We start from the raw sequence: 13543 nt of genomic DNA on the forward strand, positions 1-13543 counted from the left end.
ACACTGAATGCTGTGGTCAGCACAGAAATGTGGCAGCTATAGACTGAGCAGTATAGAGGTTTAAAGAGGATTGGAGTCATGCTCAGAGAATAGAAGTTAATATCAGCTGAGAATATTCCCAGCATCATAAACATTTGTTCACATTTGAAAATACGGTGAAGATGTAGGAACATCATAACATCATGAACTACTGGCTTGAGCATTCTGTGGAATGAGGGGAATATCTTAGATGACGCTAATGCCCAAAATATTCTCCCCAGGTTATTCTGATCAATTTAAACTAAGAAGAACTTTTAAAGGGATAAAAAGTAAAAATTAAGCACATAAGAACTGAATAAGAAGAGATCATGTAGCAGGAAATCATTTGAGAAAAGACCTCAGAGTTTGGGCTGCAAACAAACTTTAAGCCACCAAAAATAAATAAATTAATTAATTAATTAAAATTAAAATAAAAAATTGCTAGTACAGCCTTATGGTGCATAAATAGAAGTCTTTCATCCTTATTAAGGGCCCAGCATTAGGCACTGAATTGACTATATCTAGAGTCATTTCTTGGTTGGAAAACTTGGTTTGACAGATGTTAATGAGTAACTAGGAATATGCTTATGTGGGAGATATTTGAGGAAGATATGTGATTCAAAACGCTTTTGGCAGAAATATCCCAGTCTTGGACATGCTGGCAAATGTCAAGGCCCAAATAACATGCATTTATTTCACAAATATATTTTTTACACTTTACAATGACCTGAACACTGGGTTTGGGGGTAAAGATGCACTGATAAACAAGAGAGACAGTCATGATTCCATTAGTATGCGGCTAGTCGTAGTGGGGACATAGGATTTTTCATCGGGGTGACCTCTCGGAAGAAAGTTTTCCCTAAGAATCTGAACTGCTGAGACAAGACTTAGCTTGTAACCAAGGAGAAAGGTGAGGTGGATGTGGGAGCAGAGAGGCTGGGTGTTTGGTTAACCAATATCCCACTCAGACAAATTGAAGCACAATAATTTTGCTGTTAAGTCCTTTTCACGGAGGGTGGTTGGACTTTTACTTTTTTTTTGTTTTTAAGCCACTGCTGGGAGGATAAATGAATATATGTAAAACACCTAGAAGCATCCCAAGCACATAGAAAGTACTACATAAAGGTTGGCTATTACTGTTACTGTCATTGTTGGCCTTTTTCTTGATAGTCTTTGAAAGGGTTGTGTTATGGACTAAATGTCAGTGTTTCCCCAAAATTCGTATGTTGAAGTCCTAACCTCCCAGTGTGATGGTATTTGGAGGAGGGGCCTCTGGGAGGGAATTAGGGTTAGATGAAGTCATGAGGATGGAGCCCCCATGATGGGAGTAGTGTTCTTATAAAAAGAGGAAGAGACACCAGAATTTCTTTCTCAGTACCATGTAATGACATAGCAAGAAGACAGCCATCTACCAGCCAGGACGGGGGCTCTCATCTGGCAACTGCATCAGCCAGAACCTTGATCATAGATTCTCAGCCTCCAGAACCTTGGGAAAATAAGTGTCTGTTGTCTAAACCATCCACCCTCCTGTGTTCTGCCCTGACAGCCCAAGCAAAGACAGACAGGGAGGGAGAGCTGCTATCAAAGCACACTGAACTATCTCAATGGGAAGGGAGCACATGCTATTCTTCGTCATCAGCTACAGCTCCTCTTGTGCAGGAACCCTCAAAGGGAAGGGATGTGGCACACAATTTTGTTCACATTCCCATCACCACATCCTCCATTCTCAATGACTTTCCATAGCTATTATCACCGAGAAGCCCTGGATAGGCTATCCCCAGCCCACTTCTCCAGGCCGATCCATCAACATGCTCCTCTTCATTCTCCTCCTTAGACTCACTGGCCTCTGATCAGCAACTCCAATAGGCCATGCTCCCTCCAGCCTTCATGCCCTGTCATATTATTCCCCCTGCATGACATACTTTTTCACTCCCTTTTACATCTAGCAGTTGTCCAGCGAAGTCTCCTCTGACTTTCCTAATCAGATAAATTCTCCCATTACACATTTCATGATACCTGTATACAGCACTTACCAACATCTGTTAAGCGTATTTTCTATGAGTGTGAGATTAATGGCTTTTCCTCCACTCTTCTCTCCTTGTTCCATAGGGACAAGGGCCCCCATGTCTATTTTGCTCACCATTGTATCCCCACCCCTCAGCGCAGGACTTGGCACATATCTATTATGGCCTGACTTATCTATTCTAATAAACATGTAAATAAAGAACAATTAGGACTTGAACCCTCCATATACATAGAGTCATGCCATCATGGTTCTCCCCTCAGGCCGAGGCTTAATTCCTCTGCATAAACCTTGACCACAGGAATCTTGCAGAAAAACAGAAGGAGAGCTTTTTAACCAAACAAGCACATGTTCTGCCTTTCACAGGGAGACCTGCTTAATTATTGTATGTTTTCAGACGTAAGTGGGATGACAGCCCTTTGGGGAGTTGTGATTTAATTTTATCCATCAACTAGACTGGGCTAAGATGAGTCCAGAGAGCCGGTAACATATTATTTCTTGGAGTGTCTGTTAGGATGTCTCTGGAAGACATTAACATTTGAATTGGTGAAATGAGTAAAGATTACCTTCACACCGTAGGTAGGCATCATCAAATCCATGCAAGGGCCCAAACAGAACAAAAGGCAGAGGAAGGAGGAAAAGCAGCATGAGGCACCATGATGGTGGGAGCACAGTCGCCTTGAGGATGTGCTCCCTGTAGTCATTCCTTCAACTATTTATCCAAAACCAACAGGACTAAAGCACAGAGCCTGGGCCTTGTATTATGGAAGAGCTGGGGACACAAAAATGAAGAGAGGCCCCTGTTCTTCATGAGCTCATAGGCCAGAGAAGAGGGAATTATATTTTAGAGAAGTATACATTCAGAGGAGCCGAGCAAAATTAGTCAAGGTCACACTGGCTGGAGAGTTAAACCTAGGGAGAATGAGGCTCCCTTTCACTTGAATCTTTGGTATTAAGAGTCTGTCTTCAGCCTAAAGTCCCCTGAGGTGACAGAGAAGAGGGGTTTGGCTGCAAGACTCATTCTATAATTTCTGTTAAGAAATATGCTAAGAAAGGAGGGGTATTATCTTCGCTGAACAAGCAAAACCGGCATACAGTTTGAGACATTCATCCTGCAGGATGATCGATTTCTCCTTTGCTGTCATTTTATTTAAATAAAATTATACGTAATACTATTTGTGATAATATATTATCTTCATTTCTCTGGCAACAGCAGGAGCTATCTGCTTTACCAACCCAATGCCGGTGCCTCACTGGGTGTGACCATGCTGATGGGCATGGTGGCTGCAGTACGTGAAAGCTGAGGGCTGTCACATCCACACAGTTTTCTACCTGTGGGCCAAGCCCAGAGAAGAGGCACAGGCCTCCCTGCAACATCTGTTCTACCCCAGAGAGTGCTCCAAAGAGTACTAATGCTGGGAAGGAGGACACAGAAATGCCTTTACTTTCCTAAAAACAAAAAAAAATTTAAAAATGGCTCTAAAACCCAAAGAAGAAGGTGTTCTACATGTTAGGGCACTTCTTAAAAGTTCCAAGAGCACATACAATAATAAAATGAAATCAATGGTGATATTCCGTTTACAATCAGCTAAGGTGCTATAAGAAAAACTAAGGTGTTAAGAAAATTGGAAAATATAGTTCTTTTTTTCATTTTTTTCCTCCTTGGTACGTCTGATGATTGGTTGAGAAAATGCTCTATTTCATATACAGATATGTGAATGCATTTTCCATCAGACATCCTTCTAAAAGGTGTGTCTGTCTTGTTACTACTCTGTAATGTGAAACTCATTCTGGAAGCTTCCCACTGCCCAAAGACATAATCCAAACCACTGGGAAAGGCTCCGAAGACTCTCTATGCCTGGCTCTCTGCCTTCTTCTCCATCCCACTCTCCTGCCACCTTATACTTCCCTGCTTTGTAACTTTGCATGTCTTCCTCTTGCACTCCCCCTTCTAGAATTAGGCCGTGCCCACCCCTCCCTAGAATACTACCACTCATACAAAACTGAGCTTCTCTTTCCTCTGGGTCCAGCGACCACCTCCTCCTTTGTGATGGATGTGACAAGAGCCCCAATCCCAGTCATGGTGCTGACTCACTGCTGGGAGCACTGCCGGTTCCTCTGATCCTCTCCTTACACTTTGGTGATTTGTGAGCTCCCTGAGGACAAGCAGTCACCTTGGTGTTTCCCATGCCTGGTTTATACATGGTGCACCTGAATTATTGTCTGAGGAAGGAAATGAGAGATGGAGGGAGGGAGAGAGGACTAGAATACACATTTTAAAAAGAAAGCAGGCAGAAAGTGCACATTTAGAGGAAATACCCAGGGGGAGAGAGGACAGGGTTAGGATATTTAAATGGGAGAAGAAAATTCTTCTGAAAACATAGAGCTGTCTACAAATATTTGAAGGGTTTTAAGGTAGATAAAGGCTTACAAGAACTAGAACTTATATTGATATATGAAAATAGGGGGAAATTTTAACTCAAAAATTTCAATGGATCCCTCTGGTAATGGATGTCACCATGGTCAGTGGGGACCAGTTCTCCACAGGGAGTTGGTTCAGTGAGTTGGAACACTGTATTACATCATCATGTGGGTGAGTCCCAATACTGAGTCTGGTTGTAGATAAATGCATCATCACCCATACATACTCTAAAAAGAAGCCCCACTCCACGTGTCCCACATCAGACCAAAAAAAAAGAAAGAAAGAAAGAAAGAAAGAAAGAAAGAAAGAAAGAAAGAAAGAAAATGATCTAAGATAAGAAACCATCTTGGACCTCTTGGAGAATATTTATAAGAACAATATGAAGAAAATTCTGATCCCAAACTGATTACTGACCTGCTTATGGAGCTGAATTTCTAAACGCTTTAAAAGCAACATGGATCTAATGTGAGAGATATCACTTTCCATTCAGAGGAGATCCACATGTGTTAATATCACTTGTTAATTTTGTTGGAAGCTAAGGAATGCATGCCCACTATGATGAAGACTCCCTTTCACAATAGCAGAAAATGTAATACTTAATATTTAATGTTTAATCAAAATTATTTCACCAATGAGATATTACTGCCAAAAAAGTTCATTGTAAATCTAATCATGATGTAACAATCAGGTATTCCACAGTGTGGGACATTCTGAAATTCTGTGGAATCGTCACAAAAGTAAATACCACGACAAACACAACAAATCAAAAAAGAGTGTGCCAATCTTGTTCAGAAGTGACTGAAGAGACATAATCAGTAAAGTGTGAACCTTGATTCTTGGATCAATATAACACAGCTACGGAAGACATTTCAAATGCAACTGGAAGATTTTTGACTGTAGAATTAGATACCAAATGATAACTTTATTTTAGTGGTATTGTGAGTGGAGAGTAGAGTGCTTTCATCCATAGGCAGGCATCTGAAATATTCAGAGGTGACATGCTGTGATGTCTGCAACTTATTTTCAACACATTGGCAAAAAAGAATGTGTGTGTGTGTGTGTGTTTACAGAGAGAAAGTAAACGTGGAAAAGTTAGCAGTTAATCTAGGTCATTCTACAATGAATCAAACTAGCTCACTATGACTTACACAATGAAAACCTATGAACACCTGAGGAACTGGAGATTACAGGAGTGGAGGGATGCCATGTGGAAGGAACTTTCATTACCCACAGCTTTGTGTCTCCCTGGGTACTGTTATAGGAACCTGCTTATTTGCTCAGAGGTCCAGCACATTGTCTGGAGCCCAAGAATGATTTGAGGGAACTTAAGCAATATTTCTTCTCAACTCCAGTTTAAGGTTAAGAGATTCTGAAGAGAGAGCAAGGTATATATAATGGAATCCAGCTCTTTAAGGATATCGAAAGGGAATTTGCAAGCCATTTTTTGTGCAATCTAACTGTTCAAATTAGCATACAATATTGCATTATAAAGAAAAATTTTTAGCCTTAAAAAAAAACAGTTAATCTAGGTCAAGGGTAAATAGGCATCCATTGTACTATTCCTTCAGCTTTTCTTTACATTTGAAAAATTTCAAAAGAAAAGTGGAAAATTATTTTTGGAATATTAATGTCAAACATTCTAATTTCTTCTATGTTCAGTGGTAATAAAATTTACTTGGGAACATGGATATGGTTCCCTCTGATACTTCCTTTTTCCAAACCCTCCACTAACTGAATTGGATCAGAGTACACTACTTAGAAGATGCTTTTGAGTGACAGTGAGTCTGGGCTTATCAACGTTGGAGTTGGCCCTCTACACAGAGCACTCCCACAGCCCCTGCAGGGGAGATGCCAAGAGGCTCTGGATACCCCTCCTACCACAGAATGTTCACTCATGGAGGGACTAAGAGATGGAAACCTATACAGTGCATTGTAGAGAGCAATGCTTACACTGAGAGAGATAGTAATGGGAGTTTACAAAAGCTTTGGGAAAACTTGAGATGTTTGGAAAATTGGTTGAACTAGAGAATAAGAGAGAAGTGAGAGAGAAAAAGGGCATGTGGCTACCAGGCTGAGGCATTCATATGTAATCTAGGAGCCAATGGGGAGTCTCTGCATGTGTAGAATAGAGTAGAAATATAGTAAGATAAGTGTTTCAGCAGAATTTGTCTGAGAGTGGTTTTGGTAGGCTGATGGGTCATGACTGTTAAGAGGGATTTACGGTGAGAAGCTGTGTGGGGACAGTGAGGCTGCGGAGAATAAGAGGCAAGAGTTAGAGAATGATGTCCACAGACCCAGGCTCCACTAGACCTGGATTTACTAATAAAATAGTACGCAAATCTCTTAACCTCCAGGTGATTCCTTCTTTTTCATTTTAGAAAAAACTGGCTGCAATCTCTTAGGTTAAGAGAATCAAATAGGTAAGATAATTTAAATGTTGTAAAATCCAATGATAATGTTGTCTTACATTTATATGTTCAAAATAGTTTTCTGCTGGTTCTCAATCCCAGCTGCTAACTAGACTCTTATTCTTATTCTCTCCTGCCAACCCTATTCCTGCTCATAATCTATATCTAAGAACCTCAAAGAGATGTTTCACATGTCTAAAGAACAATCCCAGGGGTGCCTGGGTGGCTCAGTTGGTTCAGCGTCCAACTCTTGGTTTCGGCTCAAGTCATCATCTCAGGGTCATGATCTTAGAGTCATGAGATCGAGCCCCGAGTTGGGCTCTGCACTCATCGGGGAGTCTGCTTGAGATTCTCTCCCTCTCCCTCTGTGTCCATCCCTCCACTCATGTTCACTCTCTCTCTAAAATAAATAAATAAATAAATAAATAAATAAATAAATAAATAAATATTTAAAAATAAATAAATAATGGGACACCTGGGTGGCTCAGTAGTTAATCATCTGCCTTCAGCTCAGATCATGATCCTGGGGCCCTGGGATCAAGCCTTGCATGGGGCTCCCCTCTCAGCAGGGAGTCTGCTTCTCCCTCTCCCTCTGACCCTCCCCGCTCATGCTCTCTCTCTCAAATGAATAAATCAAAAAATCTTTAAGAAAGAAAGAAAGAAAGAAAGAAAGAAAGAAAGAAAGAAAGAAAGAAAGAAAGAAAGAGAAAGAAAGAAAAGAAAGCAAGGGGGGGAGAGAGGGAGGGAGGGAAGGAGGAAGAGAGAGAGAGGAAAAGAGTGAGAGGGAGGAAGGAAAGAAGGGAGAAAGAACAAGCCCTGTCTGCTCCCTGAACAGTCAAAATGTAATGCTCATTTTCTCTCCTCTGATCCTAGTCCAGAAAGTACTAGATACGTTTGGTATGCTTTGTCCTTTGTATATGATTTCTTTTGTTGCTGGGTACTGCCATCTAATCTGGCACCTGCCATGTCCAAAAGGTGCCATTACAATTTCCACTTAGCTCACTTGACCTGTAGCTTTCAGAAGACCAAAGCTGCACAGTGGTTAGTAACCAAATGAGGAAGTTTTAACTTCACCCTTTTGTGTAGACCCTGGCTTACGAAATCATAAATTAGGGCTGCAAGGGCCCCAATATCCTACAATGGTTTCAGCGAAATGGCTTTAACCTCCCCTCCCACGTCTCTCCAGGTACCAGGGAAGAAAAGGAGTGTCAGATACCATACTCAGAATGATCCCTTACATCTGTTAACCAAAGCTTTGTTGATGAATCCAATTCGCCTTTCCTCGTGCTCCTTTCCTTGGATTGCCTTCTCTCCTAGGAAATTACTTAATATATCAAGAAATCCAATTTTTTCAGTCTCCCTAATTTTCCTTAGGCATGGGCAGATACTTCGAAACAAATGTGACAACCGTACTGCAGTTAACAGTTAAGAGGTCTTAGAGAGACATGCTATCCATTTTATTGCACAACTTTTTCCTTTGTTTTTATAAACTGTATATATAAAGTTTATTCCTATCCATTTGTTTATAACCTCCTTAAAAACAGATCTTTTATTTCTTTGTTTCCTTTGAATAGCCCAATCACCATTTGGTAAATACACAATAATGGCAGCTGTATTTTGTCTTACATTCTATACCTCATAAAAGTAGTGACATATTAAATACTGAAACATGCTCTCAGTCTTTAGGATTCTATGCATTCTTTAAGATAGTTTTCCAACATGTGGTCATGGAGCAACTGGATATCATTATGGGGGGAAAAATTAACCTTGACTCCTACCTCATGTCATAGATAAAAATTAAGTTGAGGTAGATTATAGACCTAAATGTGAATGTTAAAATATTCAAATTTTAAGAAGAAAACAAATTTTAAAAATATGTTCGTGATTTTGAGATAGGCAAATATCTCTTAAATAGAACACTAAAACATTAAGCATAAAAGAATAAATTGATAAATTGAATTTCTTTGAAATGAAGAAATTTCTTCATCAAATACATCATTAAAAGATGTGCAGACATTAAAAATGTTGGGGTTTCCTAACTTCAGGGATCCTCAGCTGTGACACAAACTGTTTCACGTTTATCCCATGGAACTTGGGCGGGGGGGGGGGGGGGGCAAGGGGAACAGAGGCAAACATGGAACTTACAATGCCTGCTGTGACCTGAATAATAAAGTCCTTTGTCTCTGAACCAGGCATCTCCACTCTTCTGCCAGAATCTGTGAAACTGTAGCAGGCCAACTTGTTAACTCACAAGTGAGGTAATAGCTCAGACTGTCACAGTACTTGACAAGGAGAACCCTGAAGTATCTCAAGAGTTAGAGGTTCTGGGTATCTCAGGACAGGAACTTGCAATGGGTCCAAAATAGAAGGGGGAGTTAAAACTCCATAAACGAAACACAGAGTTTGTGGTTGTCTTTCTCCATTCCAATAAACACAGAAATAAAAGGTGAGCACACCAGGCCATTTCCTTGTTTGGCTTCCAGCATTTTATCCACAGGTTTGCAACTTCCCAAGCAAAGGATTAAAAAAAAAAAAAAATCCTCGTGAAATTAATAAGCCAAAGTAAAAAGACTTATAAATACTAACAGACAGCACTTCCTCTAAATTCCCAGTCTTCACTCCAATGTGAGATGTACAGAGAACTTCCAATCATCCATGAGTACTTCATTTCTAAATATTAGTAAGACACCAGTGAGGAAATGCTTTCTTTGAAAAAAATGTACTCCAAAACAAATAGAAAAAATGATACCAGAGGTATCAGAAGCAATGTGGGACCAGAAGAAAACTTAAAGTAATTATAATTAATGTCCTCAGAGAGAGAAGAGATGTTATTAAGTCATCAAAATAATAGCAGGAGCCATAAAAGAGGAATATTCCAAGGACGAGAAAGTCCTTTGGAGTTTTTTATTTTATTTCTTTCGTTATTTATTTAATTTTGATTAGTAGATAGTTGGAGGATAAATTGGTAGAAATTTCCCAGAAACTAGTGCAATAAGAAAAATATATACAGTACACAATGGTTATAATTATGAGAGAGAAATAATATCATAGAAGAAAGAATTTATTAAAGAAATAATATAAGAATGTTTTCAGAGAAAGATGGCAGTGGAATAGGACTGAAGGCTTGAGTCATGCCATAAACACAACTAGATAACTATCAAATCATCCTAAAAGCCCAAAAATAGACCTAAAGATGGAAAGAAGAAACTCCACAACTGAAGAGAGAAAAAAGGCCACGTTAAAGAAGATGAGAAGTGAAGAAATGTGGTTTCAGGGAGAAACGAATTGCTCATGCTGTGGAGATGGGGGAGCTGTGGTCATGGAGAAGTAAAGAAAAGAGAGGAACAGACAAGGTAATGCACAAGGAGAATGTTTCCCCAAAGCCATTTGCTTGGAAAACGAGAGGTGTTGAATTTCATGACTTCCTGCAATGAGCAAGCTTAAAGTCTGGACTTTCAAACGTAAGCAGGCTTGGTTGGGATAGAGCTTGGAGGGCACTAGCCTATTCCTGGAAAGAAGGCAGGCAAACCTGGGGGCAGACAGCCTGGAAACAGCAATCTGAAGAGAACCTGGGACCCACAGGGGGGAGATTATTCACTCTTCTCAGAGTGCATCCCCGAGAGGCAGCTTTCATGGAGACACCTCTCAGGGAACACAGGAGTTGGACAGTGCCATTTCCCTCTGCTGCCCTTCAGTAGAAATGCAGAGCTACCTGTGGGAAGCAGCACAGCTCAGACACTGGCTGCCTAACTTGTGTACACTAAACCCACTCCTGTGCTCTGGTAGGACTGCCCTTCTCAGTCATGCTTGCCTCAGTCCCAGCACAGCAGGTTCCTCCCCAAGAAGACCAGCACAAACCACTGCCCATACCACCTTTCCCAACCAGAGAGTTCTGCAGGGCCTCAGTTATAGGAGAGGTGGTGACAAGTCTCATTTCACAAGCAGACCAGAGCACACCTAGTTAAAACTCACCACATTCAGCCCAAAGACCAAATACTGACCATGGCATGCAAGGAGAGCCTTAGCAGATGACTGGCTTGAAGGATAGAGCAGCCAAAACAAAACATCAGAACTCATGCAGCACACACTGGAGGCACTCCTTGATGCACCAGACCCTGGGCACTATAGGGTCTCTTCTTCACAAAGCCATTACTTTCAAGAGTAGGAGGCATAACTGGGTTTTCTAACACAGAGAAGGCAGAGACTTAGAAAAAAATGCCAAGATGAAGGAATTTATCCCAAACAAAAGAACAAGATAAGGGCATGGTCAGATCAAAGTGAAATGGATAAGAGTAACATGTCTGGTGGAGAACTTCAAGCAAGAGTCATAAGGATACTGGGCTTGAGAAATGAATAGAGGACATTGGTGAGATCCTTACCACAGAGATAAAAGAGTTAACAAAGAATCAATAAAAGATGAAGAGTGCAATAAATGAGATTAGAAATGCATTTGATGCAATGCATACCAGACTGAAAGAAGCAGAGGAATGAATTAGTGACCTATAAGACAAACTAATGGAAAGTAATGAGGCTGAACAAAAGAAAGAAGAATTATAGAACACAAGAATAGACTTAGTGAACTCAGTGATTCCATCGAACATAATAACATTCATATTTAGGAGCCCCAGAAGAAGATGAGAGAGAAAAGGGGACAGAAATTTTATTTGAAGAAATAATAGCTCAAAACTTATCTAATCAGGTGAAGGAAACCGATACCCAGATGCAGGAGACACAAAGAACTCCCATCAAAATAAAAAACAGGCTAACACCAATATATACTGTAATTAAATTTGCAAAATATAGTGATTAAAAAATCTTAAAAACAGCAAGGAAAAAGAAGTCCTTAACTTACAAGGGAAAGCACATAAGGCTAGTTGGACATTTCTCAACAGAAATATAGCAATCCAGAAGGGAGTGGCATGATATATTTGAAGTGCTAAATAGGAAACATCTTGCGCCCAAGAATACTTGATCCAGCAAGCTATTATTCAGAATAGGAGAGATAAAAAGTCTCTCAGACAAACAAAAACTAAAGGACCACTAAAACATTCCTGCAAGAAATATCAAAGGGGACTCTTTGAGTGCAAAGGAGAGGCCAAAAGAGACAAAAATAAGAAATCATCAGAGAAAATCTCCAGAAAGAAAAACAAGTAATAAAATGGCAATAAATACATATCTATCAATAATTACTTTCAATGTAAATGGACTAATTGCTCCAGGCAAAAGATAAAGGGTTTCAGAATGGTTTAAAAAAATAAAAACAAGACCCATCTGTATGCTGCTTACAAGACTCTCATTTTAGACCTAAAGACATATGTAGATTGAAAATGAGGCCATGGAGAAACATTTCTCATGCAAATGGGCATCGAAAGAAAGCCAGAGTAGCAATACTTCTACCACAGAAAACAGATTTTAAAACACAGACTGTAAGAGGAGACAAAGAAGGGCACTATGTAATCACAAAAGTGACAATCCAACAGGAAGATATAACAATTATAAATAGTTATGCACCCAACATGGGAGCACCCAAATATATAAAACAGTTAATAATGAACATAAAGGAACTAACTTATACAGTAATATTATGGTGCTTTAACACTCCACTTACATCAATGGACAGATCATCTAAATAGAACATCAAAGAAACAATGGCTTTGAATGACACACTGGACCTGATGGACTTAACAGATATATTCAGAACCTTTCATGCTAAAACAGCAGAATACAAATTCTTTTCAAGTGCACATGGAATAGTCTCCAGAACAGATCATATATTAGGCCACAAAACAAGCCTCAACATCGAAGACATACCATGTACCTTTTCTGACCACAATGCTATGAAACTGAAGTCAATCACAAGAAAAAGTCTGGAAAGACCATAAATATATGGAGGTTAAACAACGTGCTACTAAACAATAAGTGCGCCAACCAGGAAATCAAAGAATAAATCAAAAAGTACATGGAAACATACGAAAATGAAAACACACTAGTCTGAAACCTTTGGGATGCAGCAAAAGCCATCCTAAGAGGCAAGTATAGCAATACAGGCCTACTTCATGGAGGGGAAAAAAAATCTCAAATAAACAACCAAACTTTATACCTAAAGGAGCCAGAGCCAGAAAAAGAACAACAAATGAAGCCTAAAGCCAGCAGAAGGAAGGAAATAATAAAGATTAGAGTAGAAATAAAAGATACAGAAAATTAAAAAAACAACAACAACAATAAAAATAGATCTATGAAACCAAGAGCTGGTTCTTTGAAAAAAATTTTTAAAAGTTGATAAACCTCTAGCCAGACTTATCAAAAAGAAAAAGGACCCAAATATATAAAATCACAAATGAAAGAGGAGAAATAACAAACAATACCACAGAAATACAAACAATTCTTAGAGAATATTTTGAAAAACTATATGCCAACACATTGGACAACTTGGAAGAAATGGATAAATTCCTAGAAGCATATAAACTCACAAAACTGAAATAATAAGAAATAGAAAACTTGCACAGATGGATAACTAGCAAAGAAATTTAATCAATAATTAAAAAACTCCAAACAAACAAAAGTCCAAGACCAGATGGCATCAGAGGCGAATTCTACTAAACATTTAAAGAAGAATTAATACCTATTCTACTCAAACTATTCCAAAAACATAGAAAGGGAAGGAAAACTTCC

At 39.4% G+C, this 13543-nt stretch overlaps 1 protein-coding gene and 1 non-coding gene across 2 annotated transcripts in view; one reads left to right on the forward strand and one right to left on the reverse strand.

Annotated features, from left to right (window-relative positions):
- Positions 1–13543, reverse strand: part of GABRG3 (gamma-aminobutyric acid type A receptor subunit gamma3) — a 635102-nt gene that overhangs the window by 442069 nt on the left and 179490 nt on the right. The window lies entirely within an intron of this gene.
- LOC113263812 (small nucleolar RNA SNORD29) lies at positions 5575–5641 on the forward strand. The gene has a single exon (XR_003319403.2). It is a non-coding gene; the product is annotated as a small nucleolar RNA SNORD29 (small nucleolar RNA).

This window comes from Ursus arctos, unplaced genomic scaffold, assembly GCF_023065955.2.
Source record: "Ursus arctos isolate Adak ecotype North America unplaced genomic scaffold, UrsArc2.0 scaffold_28, whole genome shotgun sequence".
Taxonomy (NCBI): Eukaryota; Metazoa; Chordata; class Mammalia; order Carnivora; family Ursidae; genus Ursus; species Ursus arctos.